The following is a 16,659-nucleotide window of genomic DNA, read 5'->3' on the forward strand; positions in this document are numbered from 1 at the left end:
GCAGGTCACTCAGGGTACAAAAACACTTTAATGATGAATAATGTAAGCCTTGCAAATACATATTCCAAACTGTTTCTTCTTGCTGGATATAATCAGGGGTGCAGATGTTAGGTCAGCTGCAGAATAAAATGAAACCTTTCATACCTTTTCCCAAGCTCTCCACTTTTAGTGCACACAAAGAAATTTTGATAATGACCCTTTAAGATCTATACTTCATTATTTTCTCCTAACATTAAGCACACTAGGTTTTGACACTTTTTCTGTTATTATAGGTTATTCACCATTTCAAACTGACACTCGTGTCTGAAAATAAAGAGTACTCAGTTCAAATTCCAACAAATTCTAGTCACAATAAGAAATCACCAATATGAAAGAGATCTACCTCTGAAACATAGCCTGATGGAAAAATATTTTGTCATCTGGAATATGTTTTTTTTTTCCTGGCTTGGAGCTCTGTTCTCAACAAATGCATCTAGCCAAGTAATGAAGGACTGTGGAGCCAAGGGGAGTAGTTTTTCTTTTATGACTCTTACAAAGGTTTGGTTTATTTGATTAGGTTTATTTAAGTGGCTTGCAAACAGTTAGTAATCACTAAAGTTACACAGCACTTATAAAATGTTTGTGCAGTAACTAACTTGGTGACCAGCTGCAGAGTTTAACTCTGCATTTATTCCCTCCTGTTTTGCAAAATTGTAGAGTAGGTCTTAGATACACATTCAACAATACACATGCAACAATATAAATTGTTATTGACCAACTCTTTGTTATTGTCCTTTTGCCAGAGGTGAACACAACCACATTTTCCATGTCCTCCTCTATGGAATCAGTAAAGCAAAATGGTCCTTCATCCAGTTTGCTGTGAAGTCTAGTAGTTTAGTAACAGAACCCAAATTACTGTGAGAGGCAGTTGATGCTGAGCTTCTAGATTTCATATGATATTGGCTTAGAGTCACATAGACATTACTTGTAAGAGGTTTGGAAAACATAAGTGGGTCTGGGCAGTGAGGAGAGTAAGGATTGGCAGCCTCTTAAATCACTGCAACTGTTTCTGAAATGAAAAAGCACACAAGCCTTGGAATTCTAATCTGCCATCACAGTAATTACTGCACCACAGCTTTTTGTCATCATTTACAAAACCCCCTGGAAGTGCTGATAAGAGTGTTCAGAATAGATACGTTGCTCACTTACATCTGTTCCAGAAGTATGGCCATTAGTCACTCAGGAGATAGTTTAGGGAGAAGTTTGCTTTTCCTCCATATCAAAAAGGATTAACTATTTGATTTTTACCTTGAAATGCAGCTTTCAAAATGTTGAGTCAGAAGGTCTGCATGGAGAATGCAAAGCTGGAAGTTTACTGATTCCAAAATTTAACAGGTGCTAATTTTTTGTCCCATAAATTGTCAGTTGTTCTCAATGAGAGATAAAAGAACACGTAAAGTATTCCCTAGGATTTAATAAACTGTAATTGATACCATGTTAGGGCCACGAAACACCTTCACAGAAACGTAGCTAGGAGCAAAAACAACCACCACAAAAAGGCACTAGACCAAAGAAATTTTGAGGTTCAGTGAAAAAATGAGGTGCTCTATTTCCCATTCAGCATAGCATAAAAGCCACAGAAAACTGAGGAGGAAAACTCTGAAAAGACTAGCAGTTATCTTCCACTGTATTTTTAGCATGGGAACATAGCCAGACACCATCACTCAGCAGCCTCCCAAAGTGTTCTTTCCTTCAGCCAGACAATCTGAAAACCCAAGGAATGACTTTGCACTCGTGCTTGAGTGCAAGCTGCAGGAGGTGTTCCACCCTTGCTTAGCGCAGTCAGTGGTACTAAGAGCTGTATTTGTCAACAGCTTTGTATTGCTCTCAGTATCGTGCCAGTTATCCTTGCTCCTGAGGTTTCTGCTGGCAGCACTGTCCATGCTAAAGCTGCTAACAACACTGCAGCTGAATCACTGTGAGCAAAATTCTTCACAGTGCACCAAACTCAGGCTGACTCAAAATAGCAGTGATGCACTGTCATCAAAAAGTGTCTGCAAGCAGAAGAGCTCTCATTAAAGCTGGCCAAAAGCTTCCCAGGTGTGAAGAGCTCTGCTTCTTGTATCTAGCTGGGGTAGAGAGTAATTTCTCTTTTTAATACAGTAGCTTTGTCTAGAAGGCTGCAGCTATTTGTAATATTCACAAGTACACACCGTTAAGTCTGTAAATGTGAAAAAAAAACTTAGTGGGATATTTTTAGTGGTGCTATAGTCACAGCATTCACAGTATTCACCTTTCCTTCACCAGCTGTGGGACCATCTGTGGTCACAGGTCTCATGGCACCTCCACTCTAAAGGCAAAGACATAATATAACCTAAGTAGATACACTGAAGCCATCTTGAAGCTGGCTAGAGACGCCATAAGAGGTGATACATGTAGGTCACTACAGGCTGCAAAGTTCATTTAAGAATCCAGGTAAACATTTCTGGCTGGCCATACTGAGATGCTGAAAGATCTTTCTCCAAATCATCTGCCCAGAAATTCACTCCAGACTGTCCCTGCAAGCTGCAGTCACATCCTGATTGCAGTATGGACACATACTCTATTTTATTCAGTACTTTTAGTGCTCAAGCTCTCTACATGTTCATCAGGGGTAACTGGATATCAGAAACTATTTGGTAAGGTGGGTTTTACATCCTCTCCCCGGGGGACCTACTGACACAGGATTATTCTCAAACGATGTGTGGAAAAAGACTGCCTTTTTCTGCATTAGTATATTCAACTTTGCTGGTGAGCAATAAAATATTAACAAAACATTCCTATTTCTGTAGTAATTGTTGTGCACACATAGAGTTCCTGTGAAGAACTAGCCTGCAGATTTTCACCCTGTTTTACTCCAGATTTGTTTGCAGGTTCCCCGCGTGGAAGGAGGTAGTTCACTGTTACTTCTCAAACTGCTCCTGAAAACTTTTCCATTTCTTTTAGAACACCTTGATGTGACTTCCTTCACATTCTCCCTCTTGGCAGACCCTGACCGAAGGTCTGTGTCTCTTCTGTTGGTAATTCAGGTTCTTCTTTGCTGCAGGCCCTGTCCCAGCTTTTCTATCTGTGCAATTTAGTAAATGCAACATTTACTACCCAATTAAGACATTTGCCTGCTCCCCTACACCTGCCAACAGTAATATTTACGTGCTATATGAGCTTCAGGAGCTTGCTTGAAAGCTGAGACGTTACTGGGTCTGAGCAGGCAGGTATTTTGGAGGAGAGCTGCAGGCTCTGACCTCACTTCAGATCCCCGCAGCCTTCTCTACCTCCAGAGAAAGACTCCATGCTTCCATCCTTATCCTGTGCCAGCCAGAGCCAAACTGGCACTCCTGCTCTGCAGCAATTAACTGAAGTGGCATCTCTCATGATGCTGCCAGTGAGAGGGCACAAGGATGTTAAATGCCTGCAGTTTATGCTCTGCCTTGTATGTGAGTGTGTTGGGGGGCAAGAATGCCAAAGATCTGGCTGGATCCTAACAAAACTTGGCTCCAGCAGGTGCTGGAAACCCACAGATAAGGAGCTAAACCACCCAGGGAACTGGCCCTACTGAGCCTGCTCTGGGAGGAACCCCAGTCATCACTCAGGAGAGCATCCAGCACCACCTCATACTAAAAAATGGAATAAATACCTTGTATGCTGCAGTATGTGATTTTAGCCATATGTGTAAACAGGCATAATCTGTTCTTTTTCACTGGCCATAAACATTTGTAATCTACATACCTGCTGAATTTTTTTTACTTTGCATTACTTTCCAGAGTATTGAAGTGACTTTTATATTGAAATCATCTAAAGGCTAATGATAAACAAAAAGCTGCAAAATGATACTGACATTAATTTCTACCTTGCCACCAACTGTCATTCTCTGGGGTCTCAAGTGGAAACAACTTTGCCTTCCTCCCAAAACCCTCTCACTGCCCTTGACAGGAGGCAATTTTATTTAATGAAGACACACGTACTTCAGTATAAAGGTGTCAAGTGAATTTTTCATGAGCTCCTTTGTCTCCAAAGCATTCCAGCTGCTTCATCTCACTGTAAAATTGTAAATGAAAATTAAAGTTTTTTGTGGAAGTGCAGCTGTTGCTTTGAAAAGCATCTGTTTACCAACTAATACTGGAAGGCAGTAACACCCTCAGCTTCTGCTGTGAAGCAGCACAAGTAAAAGACCAACAGAACTGGGCAAACAGACACCCTGGAGAGAAATGAGCATAACTGATAACATCAGCACTGTGAGAAAATCAATATTCAGATATTTTTAGGTGCCTCATTTTCTGCAATTAATGTCTTGAGCAGTATTTAAAAAAACGAAGCAGCTGAGCTTTTTCCCCCTCTATATTCCCCTTTCTTTAACATAGAACTGTTCTTTACTGTGAGGAATTTCATTACAGACCAGCCCTGTCATTAGTGCAGTATGTTGGTATTTACTCACAAGGAAACCAATATAGTCAGCACAGCTATACATAAGCACCACAGTCTGCATTTTGTCTAATTTCAGAGCTAAGATCCACTTACACTGATTCAATTACAGAGTAGAGTTTGCTGCAGCAACTATGGCCCTTATTCTTACTTCACTGGCTACATGGTTATTTAAATTTGCACAGATGTGCAAAAGTGTTGCAAAAGAAAAGATGATTTTTTTTCCCTTGCTGATATTTTAGTATTGTGGAAGTACAAGTAAGCTGCGTTTAGGCATATGGTTAAAAAACCACCATACCCTTAGAAGTCAGACCACACTGTATATAAGCTGCTTGCTGAACCTACTACAGCACTCTAGAGGGTTGTGAGAGCAGGCACACTGCAAACTTTTGGCCTTTATTTCACCAACTATATCCTGCGACCTTGTGGGCAGAGTTCTGGTTTAAAAGATGAGTTACCATGATTTATACTTTCACCTCTTCTTATTGTTAAGAGTTTTCTCATAATCATTTAATCATAAAGAAAGTGCAGCTCTGTGCCTATGCATATTTTTACAGAGTAAGGTCACATTTACCACAAAGCAGATAATCTGGTACATTCCATCACTATTTAGCAAATATAGCTGAATATTAAGGAATTTATTTTTACCTTTCTCTTTTCAGCCTCTGTGCATATAACAGGACAGAAATAATGTTGTGTAGGCTTCTTGCTTGTGATATTTCCTAATTTTGAGGCACTTTATTTCTTAGTCTCAATATTTATTTTTATGTAAGATGTGTTATCCAGAATAGCTCTAGTACAATGGCATCTATCCTCAGATATAATTTTCAGTTATCAAACCAAAGTAACATTTAAAAAGTGATCATAATCTTAAAGGCTCAAACATAAAGATAAGAAAATATATAATTATAAAAAAAAATCACTCTCTTCAGTGCAGAAGTAGGTTTCAATTACTCCTAATTAATTCTGGTTCTGCTGAGATTGGTATCTGGTTTAACATAGCTGCCTTGCCAACTGGATGTAATTTCGTCCAGTTGGGCATAAAGATTTTTCTCAATTTTAATTTAACTGTTAACATAGGGTTTTACTAATAGCTGCTATGGCAGCTATAGTGCTTTGTATCCCAGTAATATACAATGCTGAATTATACAGATGATCCAGAGAAGCTACAAGCAAGTGGTTTTTGAATTTGAGCAAAACATAGCTCAGGACAGAACTTTCGGAAAGGAACAAGGGATCAACAGGCTGATTCTTTTCCATCAGTAACCATTGGACTGCAGAAAGCAAGAAAAAAAACCCTGATAGATCTATGAAGGAAGAAAAAAAAGTTTCAATAATGTTATGAGATTGCTGTGCACTGCCTTGAGTGACTGCACCAAGTAAAAGCTAATGCCAATGCCTTCAAGCCTTCAGAAGAGAAGAGCTTTTTTACTAAGGATTTCTGTCAGTGTTGTGAAGGTAGAGACAGACCAAAATTAGTGCTCCCAGTGGGGACAGTCTGTGGGCACCCAAGTATGCAGAAAAGAGAGAAATGTGGGAAAGACACACTTCAGAAATTCTGCTTCTCAAAATTTTTGGGTTTTTTTGGAGGTTTTGGTTGGTTGGTTGGTTTTGTTTTCTTTTCTATTTTTTTTACAGTAGGAATGCTGATAACTAAATTACTTTCCATTTGCATATCTCTGCTGAGTTTTCTCAGGGTAAGATATTAGGATTTTCCTGAATCTATAGGATCAAGGATTACTAGAGCTGACATTTAAAAAAAAATCCACAAAGGAGAATCTGTCCTTGCAGACATGAGCAACTACAATATTTCTCACATGGTTTTGATTTGTAACTACTCCAAGCAGCAGACTCTCTGAACATCTGTTCACTGAATGTCCCAGAAAGATTGGTCTTGTATTGCAAATTTCAAGCATCTCCAATATTACCCTGCAATACAAGCATGTTTGCTCTCCTTGCTGAAATGTTTTTAACGTGGATATCTTAGATAAAATATACTTGTCTGAAAGCTGATAATTACCTATATATTTTTTTAATTCCTACACATTTTTTAAATATTGAAGATTTTGCAAAACTCATATCCAGTTATCTTGCTTAGCCATTCTCTTTTGCTTTCTCTTTTATTTTTATTTCATTTTCTTTCCACGGCATTTCTTATAACTGGAAAAGTTGTTTGACTTTTTAGATGATGACTTTTCATTTAGATGCCTGCTTGGGATGTACTCTTCCATGAAAGCCTCAATGACAATTCACTAAAATAGAAAATCATATTTAACATTTGAGATCAGGCCTCATCTGGCATGCTCATTTATTACAAATCTTTACAGAGCTATCTATCTTACAGTAAATTTTTAGACCATTAACCTGCACAAGCTTAACTTTGCAGCTCTGTGTGTAGCCCTCTGTAAATTCAGTATTCTTTCATGGATTTTAAAGGTGAGTGCAAAGTACCCTCAGGATACAGGATTACCTGACTGCTTAAATACCAACAAAGCACAAGTAGTTATGCTACAAAGCATAGTAAAATTCCACCCCCCCCCTAAACTCCCATACTCTGGTTTTGACTGTAGATCTTTATACTGTATGAACTTTTTCATATTGATTTATCCCAATATTACCAGCTAATAAATATGACATTGACGGCATAAGCTTTTCTAGAAATGAGTACACTCTTCTGTAATTATATTAGGATATACATTTCATAAATGTATTTCTTGTTTACCTTGAAAGACCAACAGAAAAATAAATTAGCAACCAAAAATCTTGGAAAAAACTCAAACCCAGATGTCTGAGCAATTCTTACTCCTTCAAATTGATTACACTGTAAGTAAATATGCTCATTAAATGATAATCAACACATTGGAAATGTTCCTCCCTTAAACTATCCATAGTTTTAGACATGGCGAGACTTGCCAAATGCTTATTATTTAAACTGAGTGCAAAGTACAACAGCCTTCAAAAATACAACTGTTCAAAATTGCTTGTCTGCTTGCTAAGAAAGAGGGTAAATATTCACTGCAGTGTTCCTGCACCTGAACAGGGGGGATTGAAATATCAGTTATGAGCTGAATTAGAGTGATATTGCAGGAAATATTTGTAAACATCTAACTGACCAAGCACAGAGAGTAGCTACACATCCTGTGGCCCAATTCCAACTGTTTTTCTAATATTAGGGCCAGGAGCAGTTGATGGACCACACCCAGGTTAGTAAACAGGAAAGGCTACATCTCTTGCTTTGTCCTGCAGTGCCACGTGACAAGGGGAGACACAGGATATGTCCAGGCGGATCCATATAGGCAAGAGGAGATATGGGATATGTCCAGGCAGATCTATGGAGGAAAGGGAAGACATAGGATATCTCCAGGCAGATCCATGTACACCCAAGCTCTTCAGTGCTATGCTCAGAGAGGAGACAGGTTGCACCAGTGCAGAGAGCTTAAACTCTGCCTACACCTCTATGCACAGATATCTGTTCTCTTTTTCTTTCTTTCTTTCTTTATTCCTCTTCCTTTCTTTCTCTCTTTCTTTCTCTTCCTTCCTTCCTCCCCTCCCCTCCCCTTTCTCCTTCTTTCCTTCTTTCTTTCCTGCCCCAGCTGATCTTCACTGTTACAAATTCGCTGCAATTTAGAGCTGAACATTCAAAGGTGACATCAGCCATAGATTTCAAATTATGCGCTCAAGTACAGAAGCAGGATTTTCTAATCTAAAGGACTGTATCCTCTGTGAAATGAGGAGAGTCCTCAGCACTTGCAAAGAGAGGGGAGAGGAAGGGAGGTACCTTGTGGGGGTAGGTCCAGCAAGAGAAGATAGGGAACACAGCGGTAAGTCATTGGCAAGGAGGATGAGAGAAGGATGATAGGAAAGGTCACAGGTAATCCACAGCCAGGGCAGGAAAGTGTAGGATTACTCAAAGGAGGGAGATGAAATAAGGCAGGGGCATCTTGGGAGATGCTCTTTACTTCTTTTATTTGAAAGATGCTTTTAAAACCTGATCTCTCTTTTTCACTGTGCCACTGACTGTTCTTACATCTTGAGTTTTCCTTGTAGATGTGTTCCCATCCCTCTCTGGGAAGCTTCTGCCATGTGCAAACTTCTCCTGATGCACATGTATGTGACACTCTGCTGAGGAATATTGGAAATCCTGTAGCACCAAAGAGCTGGTATGTCACAACAGCCCAGTGCTGTTCACAGATGATGGTTTTGACTCCAGAAGGGTGCCTTAGCCATTAGTCTTCACCTGAGCTCACCAGCTTAGGCAGGGGCAGCTGTACCATCTTGATTTGCAAGCCAGTGGGTCAGGCTTCTCATGGGATCTCTGAACTTAACTGTATTGTGGAGCCTGGTTGTCTGCACTGATACATGAGATAACTTGTGAGCCATTTAATCAAACCCGCTTTTCACCAACTTATTTCCCATTAGTCACTGTCATTACACCTGACATTGCTCCAAAGTCAGTCAGGATTAATCTCTAGATTGCTAGGCCTACCATGAATTTATTTGCTCCTCTTCACCCTTTCGGAACATCTTAATGTCCAACAACCTCACAAGATATGGCCTGTATCTCACAAGACTGCTGTATGATTAGAAAATATTTTCTTTGTACTTCTGCCAAAGAATGTCTGCAGGGTTGCACAGCAAATGTAGCAAAGGTAGGAGCAGTACCAGATTTTTCTGAATCTCACTAAGATACACTCCTCAGTCACAAGACTAATTTATCTTCCTTACATGTACCTTTCTTCTCCACCATGATGAGATTTATTATCTAATCTCTGTACTGAATAATAATATGCCAGCTGTCAACTGCCTGGAATTCTTACACTGGGAGAAAAAATGGTGAATGTATATAAATGACAAAGCAAATCATACTCTTAACAATATTTAGTCTTTGCCAGTCAATACTGGCAGTAAGAACACATGTAACTAAAAATATAAGATTTTATAATAATTGAAATTATGTTGGCTCAATAACATAAAGAGTATATATGCACAGACTTTATTTTAGGCATGATCCTATTCCTATTTTAAATTCTGGCTTCAGATACCTCAACAGCCATTTCTTTTCTCACACTGCTGTAAACAAAGAATAACTTTGGTGAAGGTGCTGTGGCACCAGCAAAGGCCATGGAGTGAGGAAGCAAGCTGGCAGTACTCTGTGAGGAGGGGGTCAGCCAGCCCTATTCCCTCCTGAAGTCTGCAAGCAGGAAACAAAGCTGGAACAGATGCTTGGGTAGAGCATCTTGCTCTATGCTACAAGAGGCTCCAAGGGGAAAGCGGTTCCTGGGACCATGCTGTAAACCATCTTGTGTTCTGTCTTTACTGTGTAATCCATGTGGGACCTCTCGTGTTCAACTCTGCAGTTCTGTCTTCTACATGAGAGAGAGGCAATGAATTACCTCTGTGGACCCTCCCCTGCTTGCTGACTGCTGTGCACGAACAGGCTGGTGATGCTTGGGCTGGCAGCAACATTGAGAGTCCAGCTGTGGCCTGTGCAATTTTTCCCATGCATCTCCTGTTTGTGGCCACAGGGGCTCTGATGGTCTGAGGCTGTCCCTGCTAGGAGGGCTTTTCAGAAAACAAGAAGACCTTCTCCTGTGCTGCTGACAAACAGTGTCTCATCCAAAGTAACACCACTCAGGTGTCTCAGGTATCTTATCTTTGAAAATGATATCCCAAGTACCTGTTCTAAGCTTAGAGGGGTGGGGAGAAGGGAAGGGAGGTTCTCACGTGATGGTGTCACAGTGGCTGAGCAGCCAGGCTGTGGCTGGCACATCCCCAAGCTGTTCCACCAGCCTGTTCCTGCTGCCTGAGCACTTCCTCCGCCGCCCTGTGCCAGGCACAGCTGCCCAGCTCTGACAAACCCTACCCTGAGAGAGAAGTTGTGAAGAGGTAGCAAGGCCGTAGCATGGTGAGGGACATGCAGCTCTGGCTGCTGGGGAATATGAACCGGCTATGTCTTCCTCCATCTCCTCATGTGGGATGTGAGAGCTGGAGGTTGCTATCACATTGCAGGCCTGGCTGCTGTTACAGTGCCTTTTGCATAAAGAGCCACTCAGTGACAGTACAGCCCTTCTCAGGCTGATGCCAAATGAAAAGCTTTGTCACGTGCAGGTTACAAGTTTTGTGGCACAGTCCATGCTGCTGCTGCAAGAGCCTGCCATGATACTTTCTGCAGCTGCAATGGCATTGTTGTAGCTGTTTCTGGTCGGGGAAAATGAGTCATAAATAGAATTTATTGTTGGTGTATCTCCACTGTCTGTACTAACAGCAGAAGCCAGAGCAAATTGTAGCTGATTTGTTTGTGGTTTGTATTGAGTTCATAAACTAACTAGAGAAAAAGGTGAACAATTTGCTATGTTAAAATGTAACTAGGAAAATGGCGTAAGGGCAAACTGCCTGAAAGGGAATTTATTTATGTCAAAACTGCATAGGAAGCTTGAGATTGCAGTAGCAGTACTGAAAGCCCTTTTTGATCAATAGGTTATCTCATAACAACACTTAGTAGAATTTGCTTCCAAGTCTGAAGGCGAAATTTTTGAGAGGCAAATTAGCCACAGGACACACAGATGAGTGAACATACAGTGATTTTTTGCTTAATTGTTATTTCTTCAAATGGAAGATATACATTTGCTTTGCATTAATGGCTTCATTGTAATGATTAATGTCTCTGTGCCTTTCTGTGATTATTTTCACTTAAGAATATTAAAAGAAACAAGTGTTGGTATATCAGTCATCTCACAAAGCACTAAAAAATTTTCTTTAATTTTAATCTCTTGTAATAGTCCTTTCTGCCTAACATGCATTTCCCTCCTCGTCCACGAGAATAGAGTTAACTTTCAGAATATATTGCAAGTTCTATGTTTTAACTTGTGTAGGTGGGAGAAGACAATCATAGATCCCTCTTTTATTTTATTTATTTACTTATTTTTTAATTTTTTTTTTCCGTGTGTGATGTGACTTCCAGGAACACGTAGATCTTTCCCTGGCAGCATTTCTGGGTTCAGCTTTCAAGTATCTGATGATATGACCTTTAGGAACCATCACCCTTCAATACAGTAAGATTTGCTGTATTCTGGTTGAAACTGGGTGTTTGGATAGGGGCTGAAGGCTTTGTGAAATTCCTAAGTGAAAGGACAAATGATAGTGGAACAACATTTTCTAATGCTTGGTTTGTTGAGTGACCTTTTGCATCTGCCAAATAAAAAAGTGGATAATATTTCAAAAATAAAACTAAAAAAATAACAAACATGCACCTAATTTTTTTTCCCAATTTCACATGAAGCCATTATTTTAAAGGAAATAAACTGCCAGGGACTGTGATGGAAATCAATGGACATGAGGCTGTACTTTCCTGGAATGCTACCTAAAAAGCAGTGTACTATTTTTATCCTTGCTCTTCCAAAGATGTGTGCATGGGCTTTGCCTTATGCCACCTAAGCTCACACTAAATGCATTAATCTTTATAAATGGACTTTATAAAAAGACCCTTCTAAATACAATTAGTTGTGATATCATTATAAGTTACAAAACTTCCCTGGAACTAAGAAACTGTCATCATGGCCAGGCTTCTCGAACGAAGATTTGGGAAGGGCTCTACCCACATTTGCTACAAGTGCACTGGTGGCTAAAAAGGCCAATGCGAGATAGACAAGTCTGGTTGCAAAAGGCACAGCAGAAGGACTCCTTAGGTGGTATCAGCAAGACACGATTCTTTCTGCGTTGTCTTTTCTCCTCAAGGGTGAATCTGCGTGCTTTCTCAAAAGCATCAGCAGCGTTATAGATGGTGTGTCTCCAGGCCTCCCGATTGGAGGCCAGAGTAGACCAGTTATGTTAATCAATATGGCCAAGGCTGAGATGTTGTTTCAGGGAGTCCTTGTATCTTCTCTTTGGGGCTCCTCTCTTGCAGCAGCCAGTGGCAAGTTCACCATAAAGCAGGATCTTAGGGAGGCGGTGGTCCTTCATCCTGGAGACGTGTCCTGCCCAACGCAGCTGTGTTCTCAGCAACACGGCCTCAATACTTGTGATTTCTGCTTGTTCTAGAACAGATGTATTGGTCACATAATCTGACCAGTGGATGTTTAGGATTGTACGGAGGCAGTGTAAGAAACTGTACATACCAGTAAATCAAAACAATTCAAGTATTTATTGTTTGCTGGAAAAAATAATATCAGTTATGTAAACTGGGTTGAAATTTGACTTATGAAAGTACAGTTTAGATCTGTGTGTGGTCCTTCCCTCCCCTCCCAGCTAACTAATGTATGGATATTTTTCAACTATTTTATGACGCCAACTCTAATTCTCTATTACATACTCAGTTGCTTACAGAGAAAAACCTGTCATGAACTGTGTCTTCCACAATGTGCACAGAAAGGCAGTTTTCACCTATGATGCCACCTAAATTTTAAAAACAATTACTGGTCAGAGCTAAAAAACAGTAACAATTTCTCAGGGGTTTTCATGCATTAAAGGTCTTAACAAGCTGGAGAACAGGGAATGAAATTTTACAGTTCACTAAGCATTTCTCCTGTTTTCTTAGAGATGGAATATCTTCATGCAAGCAGCAATGCAAAGAATAATAAGAGTCTTCACATGCTGAATCTATACACAAAATGACAAGCTTGTGAATTATAGTCCAAGCATGCCTGATACCATGGCCAGGAAACCTGCCCCACCAGTTGCTTGTCATCAAAGTCTTCTTTGATTTTGCAATAAAAGTAAATAAAAAGAATTGTTATGAGGAACAATGGGTGAGATTCACTTGAGCTGGGTTGGGAAAAGCTAAATCACAGTTTTCCAGCCAACCATTTGCATGTGTTTCCAAAGCTTTACTTGGCGATATGTGCAGTGTTTCCACTGTCAATGGGAAGCAGCTGCCAGCCAGATCTCATGTCTTTTGGGCCAGAACAAATCTGACATGTTCTAAACCCTAAGACTAGTGAAATAACATATGAATTTAAGTGACTAGTCTTTGGTTGTACTGCTCAAGTAAAAATTCCCAGGATCTCCTAAATACTAAAATATTGGGAGGAACTTTTTACTGGAGATTATGTATTATGTCATATTAGACATGACAATTTATACCAATTTGTATCCTGAATAAAAATATACCTATCATACATATTACTACTATTCCCACTAGCACATCTTTGGGAGTAGTATTTATTTTTGTTTTGTTTTTTTTACCATGACCTTGGTCTCCCTCCCACCCCTGATCACACAATTGTTTGCAGGACTGCTGCTGGCTGAGTTCAGAGTAAGTCATTGCATTATTAGTTGGGTGGGGAGACGAGGAGGACCACACACAGATCTAAACCATAGTTTGATAAGTCAGATTACAATCTAGTTTACATTATTGACTTTATTTTTTCCAGCAAAAAATAAATACTTGAATTGTTTTGATTTACTGACATGTAGCATTTCTTAGTTATAGGGAAGCTTTGTAACCTGTAATGACATCACAACTTCCATGTAAACAGGAAGGTTGAATCTTTCTTCCTACTATACTTGTATGGCTTTTGTTATCATGAAGTGCCTCTTAGTCTGAACTAATGTACCCTCACGAGAAGCACGCAAGGGCCGTCAATACCATTGCACAAGGCATGCTGGACTGTACAGAAAGTGGCTCTGGCACATGGGCTGGGTTAAAGCTCCCTGTAAGCATCGGATGCAGCAGAGTACATCAGTGTGGTTGGCACTGCTGAGTGCTGAAGGACGCCTGCAATTCAAACCCTAACCTTAACCCTGTATTGCCCAAAGGTGTGCTCATGCCCACGGGGTGGTCAGCTCACACCTGTTACACCTAAAAGCTCACACTTATTTTGCAGAAATAACAGGCATGGATTTCCCTGCCTCCTCCCTCAGCTTGAGAGGGTTCACTTCTGTCATATCTTGTAGACAACATATGGTGGAGATTACAACACTGGGGTAGACTGGTTGTGAACACAGCCACTGTGTCATTTCTGATGAGAGTGGGCTGTATGGAGAGTGGAATGCAAGTTTGAAAGGTCAAGGAAGAAGAGAAAATTGTCCAAAGGAAAAAAAAAAGCAGCTGTGTGTGTTTGCAGTAAGAGGTGTGGCTGGTGAGAGAGACTATTGTGTTCTGGAACAGTGTGTGTTTCCAAAATCTTCCTGCCACGGTCCACCTTAGAAAAACTTTGAAGAATCGAGGCTGACACATCAACAAAGGTCAAATAATGTCTGCTGAAGGGTTGGCAAAGGGAGTATTTATTGTGATGAGAAATGAGCACTGGGAGCATTGAGCTGGTCAGTTATCAATGAGCATCTTCAGGCACAAGGAAATGCACAATTAGCACAAATTGTTGACAGCATTTTCATTTGCTCGTTAAGATAACATCTCTTCTGTTCAAGTTCAGCTGGAAGACAGCTGTTCTTTCATAAGCTAATTTCAAGATTATTCTATTATCATGAGAGTCATACAGTTAAATATGGCAATAGTTAGGTAGAGCCCTCCATCCTCTCCACATGGCTGGTACCATCTCCTCTGAGCAGTACCTTGTACCTGACTGAAGATACAGAAAAAGGCCAGTGACATCTTGTGACTCTCCAGGAGACAAACCTTGCAGTGGAGAGGTCATTCACTCTCCACTCTGCAGAGCCTTCTCAAGAGGACTCAATTTTTCTGAACTGCTACGGGTATTTAAGTTGGGGTACAAGATTCAGTTGCTGGAATAGTCTTGCTCCTCCTTTGAGACAATGTTTTAAAATGAGAAAATATCATGACAATCTACTGTCCCTAAAGGAACAAAGATTTCTCTGTAACACTCCATCCTTTAACATGAGCATCAATTATTCACCTGCTAATAACTGCATCTAACAACCCATTCAGCATTCCACACACTAAGAATGCAGGCACAGATCCTAATTTCTGATTAGAGGAACTAAAGGTTTGCATGTTTTGTGCATGTGAGAAGGAGGCACAGATGCATGATGTGGAGAAGATAAAAGTAGTTCAAAAAAAGATTTAAAAAACAGATAATGGTTTTGGTTTCCAAGGACAGAGGTGATGAACCAGTAATTATTTTTTTGACTTTACAGACCATAAATTAAACTGATGGCAATTTTAATGGAAATAACCCTAACCTCCTATTTTCTAGTAAAAATGTTATGTAAAATTATTATATGTGGATTTTATATTTTTTCAGAATTAACAGTAAATATGCATATAAAATTAAACCACATTGACTTCCCAACTGGTTTTGTGTTGAGGAACATGGGCAACAATAGCCACCCATTGCTAATGCTACAGACCTGAAAGCAAACAGCGGGTCATCTGATTTCTCCTTGGCCAGGCCACATCTTAGCACCAAAGCTGCTGTGAAGAAAAACTGTTGACTCTTCAGCGGGTCACAGATATTTGCAAGGACCACCTTCAGGTTGATTAGCTTATTCCTTGAAATTCCCCAAAGAACTGCTGGGAAGAAAGGCTCCGAAAACCAGGGTGAGCCACACGGCCAACCTCCTGGCTTAGAGGAACCCAGTCCTTCCGCCTCAGTCGTGACTTGCCTGACTTTTAAGGTGTTGCTCGACCTGTAAAGGAAACATTTACAGCATCACTGCTGACGGGGAATCCCATCTCACGAACAAGGCGCTCTTTGCCCTTCATGTTAAAGCAGAGACTACAGAGAACATAGTGAGATGCTCCTCTGTCACACCGTCATGGCCGATCCACCGGGGTTCACGTCAGGGTATCACATTATGGCATTTCCTTACCGCAGCGGCACCTTCAGCAGCAGGTGGTACTTTGTAAACACTGCTGGAGAGGGATGCCCCATCCCTGGAAGTGTTCAAGGCCAGGCTGGAGGGGCACTGAGCAACCTGGTCTAGTGGGAGATGTCCCTGCCCATGGCAGGGGGGTTGGAAAGAGTTGCTCTTTAAAGTCTCTTCCAACCGAAGCCATTCTGCGATTCTACGATCTGGGGAGAAATCTGCGTGCTTCTGGAGCCCTCTGAGCTCAGTCCCGCAGCGGGCCAAGAGGGGGAAGCCCAGCGGGGCTGGCGGGGTTTGGCCGCCGGGCGGGGCCACGGGGAGGGCAGAGGCGGGGCCGGCGGCAGCGGCCGGGGCACTGCGGAGCCGGCGCGGCGCTCACCGGGCGGGGACTGCACCTTCCCCTCCGCAGAGCGGCACCGCCCCCCGGCCCCCGCCACACCTCCGGCCCCCCGCCCGTCCCCTCGCTCCGCTCCCCCGGCGGCGCGGCACCCGCTGCCC

At 41.3% G+C, this 16,659-nt stretch overlaps 1 protein-coding gene across 3 annotated transcripts in view; it reads left to right on the forward strand.

Annotated features, from left to right (window-relative positions):
* Positions 1-16,659, forward strand: part of REPS2 (RALBP1 associated Eps domain containing 2) — a 124,475-nt gene that overhangs the window by 13,074 nt on the left and 94,742 nt on the right. The window lies entirely within an intron of this gene.

Source organism: Neopelma chrysocephalum, unplaced genomic scaffold (assembly GCF_003984885.1).
Source record: "Neopelma chrysocephalum unplaced genomic scaffold, ASM398488v2 Primary Assembly neopelma1_76, whole genome shotgun sequence".
Classification (NCBI taxonomy): domain Eukaryota; kingdom Metazoa; phylum Chordata; class Aves; order Passeriformes; family Pipridae; genus Neopelma; species Neopelma chrysocephalum.